Raw genomic sequence first — 14,377 nt, 5'->3', positions numbered from 1 at the left:
TTTTTCTTTTTTTTTTTTTTTTTTAGTACTGGGGATCGAACTCAGGACCTCTCTCTTGCCAGGCAGGCACAGAGCCACTGAGCTACATCCCTGCCCTGATTTCTGAATTGTTGAAGAGCATAGAGTATACTTACTCATGTATGTATCTTTGTTGTTTTAAGTCACAGTACAGTATTCCATGCATCATAGCTATAGTTTGTATAGATTTTTTAAGTCTTTTTTTAATCTGTAAGTGCTACTTTTATAAATCTGAGCACCCTTTTTAAATTTTTATTTGCTGTGGCAGGGATTAAACCTAGTGTGAGCCAAGCACTTTACCATTGAGCCACATCTCCAGTCATCAAATACTACTTTCTTCTGGATTATTTTCTTGGACCTTTACTCCTCAATTGAATTCACTGAATCAGAGGATTAAGTTAGTGCTGAATTGCTACGTGTAAAGGTTGAATATGAATTTACAAAACCATCAGCAATTTATGTTACCTTTTTCCCCAGCTAGTGCTATCACAAATAAAACCTAAATTTGATCATTTTATTAATTTAAAAAAAATGTCATGGTACCCTGGGTTAAGTTTATTTTACATTTCTTAAGGAATGACCAGTTGCTTATTTAGATTCTGCAGGTGCTATGATGTATATCATATTAAGATTTATGTAGCTAGATGCAGTTTATGGTTGAAAAAAGACATGGCTAATAAGACAAATACTTTGGAAATTTATAATAGGATCATTTCAATATAAAATACAAGACTGGATACCGTCCAATTGAATGTACCAGTATTCTAGGAATAACAGGTACACAAGCATAACAAGGATGTGATGTCTATCCTCATGGTACTTACAGGTTAGTACAGTAGACAGACGTTAATCACTGTATGGTAATTACAGATGTGATGGATGTGATCAAAGGCGAAGGATAGGGTGTCTTGGGAGTGCTAGAGAAGTTCAGCAATTAAACAGGATTTTCACAGGCCCTGAGCTGGGAAGAGATTTGGTAGCTCAGGGCAGTGCTTCTGTAACTTGAATGTGCACATGAACCATCTGGGAATCTTGCTGAAATGCCAAGTTCTGATTCAGTAGGTCTGGGATGGGACTTGGAATTTTACATTACTAACCAGCCCCCTGGATGACGCAGCTGCCATCGGTGGGTGGATCACACTCAGTGGAGAAAGGCCTTATTGAGAGCTTGGTGAGCACCTGAAGCTAGTTGACCATGGTGAGTAGGAAGTGGCCGGTGATTAACTGCTCTGTGCACTTTAAATTCACCTAGGCAACTTAGAAAAATCAGGGTTGCAAATACTCTATCCCCAAGCATTTTGATTTAATTGGTCTTCAGTAGGGCCTCAGAATGTTTATATATATGTTGACTCCCCAAGAGATTTTTCTTTTTCAGTATTAGAGGTCGAACCTAGGGAGAGCTGAACTACATCCCCAACCCTTTTTTTTTTGAGACAGGGTCTCACTAAATTGCCTAGACTGGCCTTGAATTTGCAGTACTCCTGCTTCAGCCTCCTGAGTAGCTGGAATTATAGGTCTAGGAATACAGGCTTGTGTTGTCATACCTGGTCTTCCAGTGTTTCTAACGTGTAGTCAGGGCTGAGAACCACTGAACTAGAGAAAGGTAGAGGCCAGACTTGAGGGTCCAATATACATGTACAGATTTTGGGCTTTATGTTGAAGGCAGAGCTAATTCATTGAAGGATTTTTAAGTAGGAAATAGAAATTATTTGACTTGTAATTGTAGAAGTTCACTGTGCCTACTACAGAAAGAAATAGTTTTCAAAGTGAAACATAACAGTTCGCTGGTGTGCTGGAACAAAATTTAGAACTTTTAATTGTTTTTATCTAAAAAGTAAGGTCAAATTATTTAAGGATTGTCACTGGCATCTTCTTGAATGTGTAGGTCACACAATGTTAATGTGTTAAGTATAGAACTTTGGGTGTCCTGAGGAAGAGTGGCAGTTCTGTAGTGAGCAAAATCATATTCATCTGTTTGCTTTTTGTGGATTGCAACATACTGCTAATAGTTATATCCAGTTTTCATTAAACTAACCTTTATAAAATGAACCTGCAAAGGAACCAGTGATTAAAGAAATGATTGATAAGCACATGTAAACAAACAAAATGGCGAGCTAGTTGTTGTCCTACTTTTGTTGTGTAGTTTGCCTTTTGATGTACAATTAAATCAGATTAAATAAATCAGCTTATTAAAAAGAATCAAGAAGCTTGTATGAAATACAGATTTACATCCTTTTCTTTTTTCTCCTGTACTGGCACTTGAACCCAGGGCCTTTGTACTGAGCTATACCCTCAGCCCCATTTTAAATTAAAAAAAATATGTATGTATTTTTTTGAGACAGAGTCTTACAAAAATTGCCCAGGCTAGCCTTGAACTTGTGGTCTTATTAATCAGAACCTTGCTTTAAGAATACATAGTTAAGCATGGTGTGGTGCATGCCAGTAATCCCAGCACTTGGAAGCTGAGGCAGGAGCGAGTTCAGTGCCATCCTGGACTACATAGTGAGACTTTGTCTCGAAAAACAAACAAGAGTATGTAGAACCTTGAGATAGTAAATAATAAAATATGAAGCTATCTCCAGTACCAGATGAAAACTGGTACATAAAGAGAACTTTACTCTTTCTTTCTTAAAATGTTTGGGATTGAACCCAGGGCCTCATGCCATGTGCTCTACACTTAGCCACATCCCCAGTCTCTACCATTTTTTTCAGTAATGCTTAAAATTATAGATTATGCAATCAGATGTTTGTACACAGTTTACTAGTGTTAATGATTAAAGTTTGTATTTTGAGGTTTCTTGTTCTTATAAAGGACAGAAAGGCATATACCCCTGACAGATTCTTCCCCTACCTTCCATGCTCACTTAAGCAAACAAGAAGGACTAGTATGACACATGAAAAATAATATATCAAGAAACAAAAATACATTTTTCAGATATTGTTAGAAGATGTATCAAAAATATTGCTGAATTTATGAACAAGTCATATTAGAACATGAGTGGTGGTGTGCACCTTTAATCCCAGGTACTTGGGAAAATGAGGCAGGAGAATTGTGACTTTAAGATCAGCCCAGGCAACATTGCAAGACCCCATCTCTGAATACATGAATAAATGAGTGAATGAATGAATAAATTAATTAAAGTGCTGGAAATGTATTTCAATGTGAGGCCCTAGGTTCTTTCTCCAGTACTTAAAAAAAAAAATTAGAACAAATTTTGCAATATGTGTGGGTCCGTGTCTATTTCTGGCATTGATAGCCATAGATACTGACAAAATTAGACTTTAAGACTATTCTATTACAAAATATTAAAATGAGATTTTACAGACTTAGTGAGAAACATTTAATCACACAGATCACAGCAAAATAATTTTTAAAGGAGCTGTTTTGTTTTTGTTTTTTTTTTTACACTGTTGAACCCAGGACCTTAGCCCTGTACATCCTCAGCTGCCCCGCTTTAAGGCAGGATCTTGCTAAGTTGCCCAGTTGCCCAGGCTGGGCTTGAACTTGCAGTCTTCCTGCCTCAACCTCCCAGAGAGTGAGGATAACACCGTGCCCCATTTAAAAGGAGTCTTACATCAGTATTTTAGTAATAGCAGTACCATTATTATGATTTTTTTTATTTGTTTTTTTTGTTGTTGTTTTTTGTTTTTTTGTTTGTTTGTTTGTTTGTTTGAGACGGTCTCACTATGTAGTTGAGACTGACCTGGAACTCACTATGTCGCCCAGGCTGGTCTCGAACTCAGCGATCCTCCTGCCTCAGCTTCCTGAGTGCTGGGATTACAGGTGTGCGCCACCACACCCGGCTCTATTATGATCTTTTTTAAATTTCATTTGAAGTGCATGTTTTGTAATATTTATACATTTATTTGTGCCTGTGCCATACTTATAGGTGAAAGCTTGATGGAGATGGATTCTCTTCTTTATTATTAGGTATTTAGTCAAAAGTTTTGATTGTCTACTATGGAGAGTGAAGGGGGCTGGGCACAGTGACTTGTTTGGTTGATTGTTAGAGCAAATTTGGCTAGTGATGTGTTCCTGGACTGGTTTAGTGTGGGAGAGGTGGGGATAAGGATAGAGCTGTGTGGATAAGTATAATTTGGGCATTAGCTACATTAATAGGATTCCAGATTTTTGGCTTTTTAGAAGAGGTGATTTGTTGGTGGGTGAACAGAGCTTCTTTGTGTAGGAAGACATTGAAACCCTAGTGAATTGTGCAGGTAGTTCTCAAATACTGGTTGACAATAGCTTAACCCACAGTTAGATTTCAAACATTGGTTGATGATGGCTTAATACAATATTGTAGGTGCATTGGTATTACCCATTAATAAACCTAATGCCTTAGATTGATGTGTCAACAACACTGATACCAGAATAGGATGGGATAGTTCCAGTCTTTCTGCTGTTTTAAAACAACTGAGGAAGTTAAGATTGATAGCTCATACTTATAATCCAAGCAGGATCACCAGTTCAAGGCCAGCCTGGGAAATTTAGTGATTTAAGAGACCCTGACTCAAAAAAAAGGGGGCTCTGAATGTAGTTTAGAGCAAAAATCCAAACAACAGCAACAAAAAATTAAGAGACTTACATGTTCTGCTCATGCTTCTGCTCTCCTTTCTGTATCTTCACTATTATGTCTCCCATCTTGTGGAGAGTAATCCATAAGTCAGAGTTTCTACCTCTGTACTAAGAGACCACTGACCTGTAGTGTCCCCTACTTACCACCTGAGCCTCCCTACTTTTGTTAGCAGGGACTGAATTCACAGTTACTTCCAACTTGTGGTTTTTTCTTTCTCCAGCCTGGGGTGTTAGTTACAAAGGGTCTTTCAAGTCCTCAGGGTTAAAACTCTCACAGGGAAAAAGGTCTTGAGTTTGATCCCTAGCACTTCAAAAACAGAAAAACCTCACAGGTCAGAAACAGAAGAGACCCAATGAAATTGTGCCTGGCCTAGGATTTTGCTAGGATTTTGTTGGGGTAGTCATAGAAGATCCTTTTTTTTTTTGGTCCCAGGGATCAGACTCGGGCCCTTGCACTTGTGAGGCAGGTGGTGGAACCACTGAGCCAAATCTCCAGCCCAGCAGATCCTTTTTTCTTCCTATAGTTCATGCCTAGGTAGCAGTGGTGCCACTGGTGTAGTGCTGAACCTCTGAGACACTGATTCTCAGTAGTGGAGTGACTAGAGCAAAGAGCATTTCAGAAAAAGAAAAATGTTTTTGATATATTTTATGGCCAGTATTTGTATTTAAAAATTGTTTTACTTAAATTATGTATATATTCGAATAATTAATATTTGCATATATTAAAATATATGTGATAGCAAAATACATAGTGAAAGTTCTTCCCATCTTCCACAATTCTCCTTTCCTTCCTTCCTCTTTCTCCCCCCCTCTCTCTTTTCCTTTCATTCATTTCTTTCCTTTCCTTTCCTCCCCTTTCCCTGCCCCGTCTCCTTCCCTTTTCTTTTCTTTCCTTTTTTTTGTACCAGGAATCAAGCTCAGGAGTTGACACTTGCCAGGCAGGCGTGGGCACCACTGAGCTACATTCCCACAATTTTTTTTCCTGGTACCATGGATTGAACTCAGGACCCCACAGAGCTAAATCCTGAGCCCCCACATTCCCCTTTTTGAAATCATCCACATGAACAATGCAACCTTCCACATTAGATACCTGTATAAGAGTTTCTAAAGTTTGAAATACCATGTAACAGTAAAGGAGTGTATGAGAGTTTATCAAGAAGATTGAGTGTTATAGCAGATTGAAATGTGTTTTTCCCCCCAATGCTAGGGATTGAACCCAAAATCTTGAGCAAGCTAAGCAAGTGCTAAATGTATCCTTTTTTTCTTTTCTTTTCTTTTTTTTTGGGGTTTTTTTTTTTTGGGGGGGGGTTTTTTTTTTTTGGTTTTTTGAAACAGGGTTTCACTATGTAGTTGAGACTGAACTGGAACTCACTATGTAGCCCAGGCTGGTCTCAAACTCACAGCGATCCTCCTGCCTCAGCCTCCCGAGGGCTGGGATTACAGGCGTGTACCACAACGCCTGGCAAATGTATTCTTCTTACTTTGGGTGGGAGTGTAAGTGTCTTCAATTTAGTTTCCCTGGAATTAGTGGGAGAGATTGCTTAAACCGTTTATACTATTACAGTTAGTTTTCAAGGATTTTACTATGAAGAGAGCTTTTGTAGAGCAAGTAGTGGTTACAGCAGTTTAGTTATATATGTGAGTTTTTTTAATATTGGAGAGGAAGTTTTTGTGTATAGAAAGGATTATTTTAAATTGTGTCATGTTAATATTTAATTTATTACATTAAAGTGGCAAATTAAAACCTAATTTTCCTTTGCTCTTGTTATTGTTCTTGTAAGCATAGTAATTTTGTATAGAAATAAGAACAATATTTTACTCTTTAATGTTAACAGATTGATTTCCCCAAACCTCTTACTCAATGAATTGAGTTTGCTGAGATGTATAAAGTACATTTATGTAGTCCATCAAGCACAGTCAGTCCATGACAGAATAGAGTTCCTACCTTAACAAAGAATCTCCTTAAGCATTGGGCAATCTGTGATACTAAGAAATTAAGCCTGCAAATGTAGCAAGGCAGGTTTTCTTGAGATTAGTGCTTTTCATTAGCTAAATCTAAATAACTAACATTTGAAAACCATATATCCTAAACTTCATTTATATGTATTAATACTATGGCTTCAATAGACTTCATTTTATTTTCATATTTTTTCTTCCCAAGGGTATAATGTCACTTACCCAATTGTAGAGGCCAGCTTTACCTTCTCAGAGAGCTAAAGTTATTTGACTGAAGATGCAGGATGATGACACACTTAGAGATTCTAGACTGGGAAAGGGGAGCTAACAGCTCCGACTAGGACAATCTTCCTCACGAGGTATTTTTCCTTAGAGTCCTGAATGTGACACTACTGGAGGAATCCATGGCCAGAGTTTGTTTTGCTACCTCTTACAGTTTTGTTTTCAATTTAACCCTTTAGTCAGTTTTTTCCCTCTAAATCAAATTGGATTTATGTTTCTTTTCATATATTCTTCATCAGATCCTACAGTCAGGGCATCAGGTAGGTTAGGTTTATAGCCAGTGCTTGCGATGCTTTGTGAACTTGGGTAAGATACTTAACTCTTCTAAAACTCATTTCTCTTACCTGGTAAATGGGTTCAACAGCATTATTCTTTTACTACATTTTTAAAAATGAAGATTAGATAGTGCTTATCAACTGTTTAGCACATAGTAAATGTTCAGTACATATGTTAGAAAGTATTATAATCTTGATTATACCTCTTTCCTCCCTAGTGTTTTTTTTTGGGGGGGTGTTTGTTTTTGTTTTTGTTTTTGTTTTTTGAGACAGAGTCTCACTATGCAGTTGAGACTGACCTGAAACTCACTATGTAGCCCAGGCTGGTCTAGAACTCATGGTGATCATCCTACCTCAGCCTCCCAGTGCTGGGATTACAGGCATTCGCCACCACGCCTGGCTACCTCCCTAGTGTTTGGGATACTCAAGTAGTAAAGCTGTTTGAGTTACAAGAGAGAAACTTTTTACCTTCCTAGTTTTAACAGGGGAAATGTGGAAAGGATGGGGGAGGAAAGAGAAAGAAAATTTTAAAAGCTGGAAACCCTTTACTTTTTGAACTGTTTTCCTTGAGTTGTATGATGCACTTTTTTTGAGTTTTTATTTTTGTTTTTGTTGTTGTTGTATTTTTGTTTGTTTGGTTTTTTGTATTTATTTAATATTGGAAATTGAACACAGGGCCTTTGCTGTGAACTAACTACGTCCTCAGACCCTTTTTTTTTTAAATTTTGAGACAGAGTTTCAGTCACTAAGTTGTCCCGGTTGGACTTTAACTTGTGATCCTCTTTCCTCCACCTCCCAGAGTGCTAAGACTACATGTGTATGTTACTGTGCCTGGCTTGATGGTGTTTTTTAACCTCTTCTCAGTTCCCTCAAGACCCTTTTTGACCACTCTGCCTTAGCAAGATTCCATCCTCAGCCTGGTGTTTCACTGTACTACACTCTTTTTTTCCTAGAAGTGTATGACTGTGTCCATGGTTTCATCTTCCTTGCTAATTAGGAGAAAATTTGTCCAGAGAGCAGATCTGGTCGATAGTGGAAAACCTGCTTTTCTTTTCCAAGGGCTATTTCCCAGGACCTACAGCATGCCCAGAACTGAATTTTATCTTCCCTTGAAATGTGTTATTTTTATAATCTTTATCTTGGTGAGTTGCACAACCCAAAAACTTACACCAGAAACTTGTATGTTGTGGTTCATCTGGTTGATTCTTATCCATTTTAGGTTTTTAATATTTCTCAAATTTGCCTAATTCCTCCATCTTTCTTGTCCTGGTGTTCAGGTTGCTTTTTTTTTTTTTTTAACCTAGACGACTATTGTATGATCATCATTATTACTTCTCATTCCCAGGCATTGATCACATTGGTATTATGAGCGATCTTTTTGACTCTTGATCTGATCACAACACTCTTCAGTTTTAAAATCCTCTGGATAAAACCCAAAATCCTAAACAGATCTCCCCTTTGTGAACCAACCCTTTTTAACCTTCTTTCTCACCTTATCTTTTCCCTGAACATACTGCCCCTCGTACTCTTTCAGACTCTCTGCCTTTGGCTGGACTGCTTGCCTCCCTCTTTCATTTAAAGATCACCTCCTTCTATCAGCATTTTCTCACTGTCTATCCCAAGTCTGATTTCAGTATAGATACTGCACTTAACTTCTATTAAGTAATTTATCAGATTGTGTGATAGTCTGTAGAGTTAAATTGTATGGTAACCCATACATCAGCATATGAAGATTAAATATTTATGTTCTCAGAAGAGTCTTTTGTGGTAAAAATGCTTAGTGATATGCAACTTGACTAAGATGTGTATTAATATTGCTTGTGCTTTGTGTTTTTTAGCAGCAGAACTGAGTTCACTTAGCTAATCAGTGAGCCTATCTAGCCTCACTCAGCATCTAATTCTATGATTATTTCCTGTTTTAGTAGGCCACAACTTTAACAAAGGGATTAAAACTTTCAGTGTGAAAACTGATATTCAAAAGGAACCAAACAATTCTATCTCTATATAGTCATCAAATTTGAAGGAATCACATATTGTCAATTTATATTTTATTGTGTTCTGTAAAATAAATAATGGTATCAAACAGTACTTGAAAATTTTGGTTTTCATGATTCTTTGAATGTCAAAGTTTTATTATTTTGTTTTCCTACTATACTGATTGTTTTTTGAGAATTGGGACTGTGGGACTTGTTTTAGGTCTTCTTTATCTACAGTTCTAATGCAGTGTTTAGTTTATAGTAGAAATGAAGCATTTACTCCAGTGGAATCATATTAAGTACACTCAAATTATGGGTTACAAACTAATAGCTTTATTGAATGAATTGATATTCCTTTTTTTTTCTTTTGGTACTGAGGTGCAGACTAGGGACATTGCACTTGCAAGGCAGGGGTGGAACCACTGAGCCAAATCCCCCACCCTGATATTCCTTTTAAATGAAACAACACATACTAAAATTAAGGCTTGTCCAGATACCTGCTCCAGTAGGAGCACCGTGGATTTTTCAAGGTAGCTAAATAGCCTGGCTGTAAGATATGATTATATGCACTAATTGAACCTTCCTACCTTGCCATAGCTCAAGATTGAACTTGGGGCCTTGCATGTGCTAGCAAGTGCTCTATCATTGAGCCACACATCCAGCCCCTCATAATGTTTTTATTCTTCTCTCCTCCTCCCTGTCCCCTTTATTTTTGACATTATGTGAGTCATGTATTGTTAACTCAAATATATTTTGGGAGCCAGGCAGGCATTGTGAGAGAAATAGACTTAGTGCATCTTGTGCCACATTGTAAGTTGTTCTGTAGCCTGTTTAAAGGAGTTAGGGGGGAAAATATATGTATATATTTTTATTGAATGTATATATACATATATATGTATACACACACACACATGCACACATATATATTTGAACCCAGGGCCTTTGCACTGAGTTACATTATCAGCCCTTTTAATTTAATTAGTTTTATTTTTTATTTTTTTGAGACAGAGTCCCACTTTGCAATTCAGACTGTCTCTGAACTCACTATGTAGTCCAGGCTGGCCTTGAACTCCAGGTGATCCTCCTGCCTCAGCTTCCTGAGTGCTGAGATTACAGACATGCACCACTATGCCCAGCTTTTAAATTAATTTAGTTTTATTTTGAGACATGGTTTCACTAAATCACTGTGTTGCCCAGGCTGGGCTCAAACTTGCAGTCCTTCTGCCTCAGCTTCCCAAAGTGCAGGAATTATAAGCATGTACCACCACACCCATCTAAATTTTTTTTCTTGTAGCACACCTTGCCACCAGTTTGTAATCTTCACTTTTACCATGAAAAAACTGTTAAAGGCCAGGCATGGTGGCGCATGCATACATGCATACATAGTGAGTTCCAGGTCAGTCTCAACTATACAGTGAGACCCTGTCTCCAAAAACCAAAAAAAAAAAAAAAAAAACTGTTAAAGATTATATAAGATTTGGTTTTTGGACCAGGTATGTGGTACATGCCTGTAATCCATCACTCTTGGATGTTGAGGCAAATGGATCACAAGTTCAAGGCAAGCCTGGGCAGTTTAGTGATTTAGTAAGACCTTTCTCAAAGTAAAAAGTAAAAAACAGTGTTTGGGGATATATCTCAGTGTGAGGATCTATGGTTCAATTCCCAGTATAAGAAAAAAGTTTTCAAGTTTTGCTTCTCTTTGAAACTGAATTCTTTAAGCAAAAGTTAAAGTCATACTACTCCTACTTTTATATACAGCTGAAATGTCACCTACCTAATAAAGGCACCTGACCTCCAGGGATGTTTGTTGTTTGTTCATTGCCTGGGGATATATCTCAGTGTGAGGATCTATGGTTCAATTCCCAGTATAAGAAAAAAGTTTTCAAGTTTTGCTTCTCTTTGAAACTGAATTCTTTAAGCAAAAGTTAAAGTCATACTACTCCTACTTTTATATACAGCTGAAATGTCACCTACCTAATAAAGGCACCTGACCTCCAGGGATGTTTGTTGTTTGTTCATTGCCTCTGTCTGCCTTTCTTTCTTTCTTTCTTTCTTTCTTTCTTTCTTTCTTTCTTTCTTTCTTTCTTTCTTTCTCTCTCTCTCTCTCTCTCTCTCTCTCTCTCTCTCTCTTTCTTTCTTTCTTTCTCTCTCTCTCTCTCTCTTTCTTTCTTTCTTTCTCTCTTTTTTTGTACTGGGGATCAAACTCTGGACCTTGAGCTTGTGAGGCAGGCAGCAGAACCACTGAGCTAAATCCCTGGCCCCTTTGATGCTTTTAATATTGGCATAAAACTGTAGTTATAATGGCTTGTATCTAGCTGTCCCCTCAAAGCCTCATGGGTGGGGAATTTTGAAGGTGGCTGGATTAGAGTATGTGACTGTGGATTAAGGGTGTGGGTGACACCAGTCAGTAGGTTTGTAGACTGGGTGGAATGTGAAGGGGCAGAAAGAAGGCAGGCTGCTGCTTGCTGCTCACTGCCACTGCCTTCTTCCTGCCATGCCATGCCCTGAACTGTTTCTCCTCTGAGATACCCCTCTGTTGTGCCACCTGACTGTGCAACTTTTGCAAACTGTGAGCTGAAATAAACCTTTTCCTCCTTTAACTTTGGGTCTTGGGTATTTTGTCACAACACAGAAATAACTAAGACAAAAAAAAAAAAAGAACTAAGACATTAGTGTTAGATGATTGTATATTTTAATTACTTGTTTTCATGTCTAATTTCCTGGTAGCTTACTGAGGACATGGCAGGCACATGTCTTTCTAATCCTAGTAGGAGCTCAGTACATTTGTGTTAAACACTGAGTGGAGGGGTTGGGGATTTAGCTCAGTGATGCTGCTACCTGCCTAACAAGTGCAAGGTCTGGAGTTCAATCCCTGGTACCAAAAAAGAAAACAAACAAACAAACAAAAAACCCCACACATTGAGTGGAATACCAGACAACATAAGGAAGCCTATTTTTTGATAAACAGATAGTGATTAGAGCCAAAATGTGAGGGCTTACGATATAACTCTTGATTTGAAGGGTTCTATCTACACAAATTTTAGCTATGTTTTTTTGAAATTACTGAGAATGTTGCTGATATATCCATGTTGGGTTTGGTTTTGACCAATCTGTGTGAGTAGTGAGTAAACAACTTAATCATAACTAAGGATTAATTCATAAGAGAGAAAAGCCATTAGACAGGGAAACTTCCTGCTTCCAATTTCATATAAAATAAATTAAGTGACTCACTGTGGAAAATGTAAAGAAATTTGAATATACTTTGAACAAGAAGGGATTTGATGTTGTCTGATAGCAGCTGTTTTTAGTAATACTGCTAGTTAGCTTACCTTAGGTCTTTTTTGGTCATAGTTTCTTCAACTGTAAAGTGACAAAGAACTTGATCTATTCCTTGATAAGATTATTTCTAAAATTATTTAATTCTGCAACACTATGTAGCTTCTAAACAAAATATTAGAAGCCAGTGAAGGAAATATTTAGTTCATTCTAAGGAATGTTTAAAGTAATTTACTAAAATATAATATAGCATATATGTACATGTATATGTTTAGGAGCTTTCTAGAATGTTACAAAAGAAGCTGGAGGTGGGGGACTGGATGACGGGTGGAAAGAAGACCTATGTAATGTCCTTTCTTTTGTGTTTTTGAATTTTATAATAAGTACTTGATTCAATAAAGACAAAATTAAATACAATGATGTATCACTTAACATAGAGTACAGATTCTTTGTTGTTTGTTGTGTTCATATCATAGTGTATTTACACAGATCTAGGTGATACATCCTACTACACATCTATCATCTATCCTATATGATAGAGCCTATTTTAACCTTTATTTTACTTTTTGAAGTTTTTTTTTTGTTGTTATAAACTAAGACATAAATACATTAACCTAGGCCTATACAGGGTCAGGGTCATCAACAGGACTGTTTTCCTCTTCTACATCTTGTCCTCTGGATGTTTTTCAGGGGCAGATTAATTCCTAGAACTGTCATCTCCTATGATAACAATGCCTTCTTCTGTAATATCTCCTGAAGAACTTGCTTGAAGCTGTTTCACAGGTTTTTTTGTAAGTAGGACTGTACTCTGAAGAACAGTATAAACAATATAATAGTAAATACATAACCCAGTAAGTCATTTATTATCAAGCCTTTTTGTGGTGCAGCTGATCTTATTTATGTACTGTACCTAATTTTATGTGCTATACTTTTATATGGCTGATGGCACAGTAGATTGTTTATACTAGCATTACCATACACATGTGAGTAGTGTGTTGTGCAATGATTTTATGACACCTACAGTATCACTGGGTGGTGAGAATTCTTCACCGCCATTATGATCTATGGGACTGCCTTTGCAGTTGTACTCCATTGTTGACTGATACATTGTTATATGGTATGTGATCATATAAATTATATATAAAGAAGTTAAAGGGAGATTAATAGTCTAATGTTAAGAACCAGTTGAGGAAACTCAGTACAAATAGTACAGCTTATTAGATCCTAAGTACCTAGAGAAGACTGTGTATTAAGCCTTCAAGTTATAGTGACCAAAGCAAAGAGTTACCAAGAAAATCATTTAAAGACATAAACCATCAGAAAATTCTGAAAAACAGCTTTACCTGGAATTTTTCTTTTATAAGAGGTATTGTGTGATGTGGGAGGGAATGTTTTCAGTAACTTTACATTCACACTGCAGTGTAGTATCTCACACAGAGGTCTTTGGGTATGTTTTGGAGGAAAGTTTCTCTGAGTAGACTGTTTTAAAATGTTGATAATCTGATGTATAAGTATTGTCCATCTCATACTGAGTATTGCCACACAATTTCAGTACCCATGTGTGCTTGTATTTTGAGAATAATTGGTTATAGGCTGGAAATTAATCCCTGGCCCTCATCCATGTTGAGAATGTACGCTACGACTGGGCTGTAGCTCCAGCTGTATTTGTAGGACCAGTGGAAGGCCACGTAGTACTGGGTACACCATAGGAGTAAAGGCTTTAAAGTTATTTGAAATAGGAAAGTAGTGACATAATGTTTCATTTCTACATAGAGTAACTGTAGGGAAGACCAAATGATCTTCAGCCAAAAATGGGTAGACCAGGCACCATCTTTTTCTTCAATTGATTGATTGATTTGAAATGAGTTTGATTTGGAAAAATGTCACAATTCAAGAATGTATTCATTAAAGCGGAGTGTGGTAGCACACACCTGTAATCCCAGCACTTGGAAGGCCGAGGCAGGAGGATTGCTGTGAGTTCAAGACCAGCCTGGGCTACATAGTGAGTTCCAGGTCAG

The 14,377-nt window shown here is 37.3% G+C and overlaps 1 protein-coding gene across 5 annotated transcripts in view; it reads left to right on the top strand.

Annotated features, from left to right (window-relative positions):
* Ptpra (protein tyrosine phosphatase receptor type A) overlaps positions 1-14,377 on the top strand; it is a 133,885-nt gene that overhangs the window by 2,566 nt on the left and 116,942 nt on the right. The window contains exon 1 of one of the 5 annotated variants that reach the window (XM_010611014.3): positions 80-138. The exons of the other annotated variants lie outside the window; for them this stretch is intronic. The gene's annotated coding sequence lies outside the window, so the exon portion shown is untranslated. Of the gene's footprint in view, positions 1-79; positions 139-14,377 lie in introns of those variants that run through there. 5 annotated transcript variants of the gene reach the window in all.

The sequence above is a fragment of the Fukomys damarensis genome, unplaced genomic scaffold (genome assembly GCF_012274545.1).
Source record: "Fukomys damarensis isolate Sample0158 unplaced genomic scaffold, DMR_v1.0_HiC HiC_scaffold_7, whole genome shotgun sequence".
Taxonomy (NCBI): Eukaryota; Metazoa; Chordata; class Mammalia; order Rodentia; family Bathyergidae; genus Fukomys; species Fukomys damarensis.
Note: the sequence above shows the minus strand (reverse complement) of the source record. Positions and strands in the feature narration are given on the sequence as shown.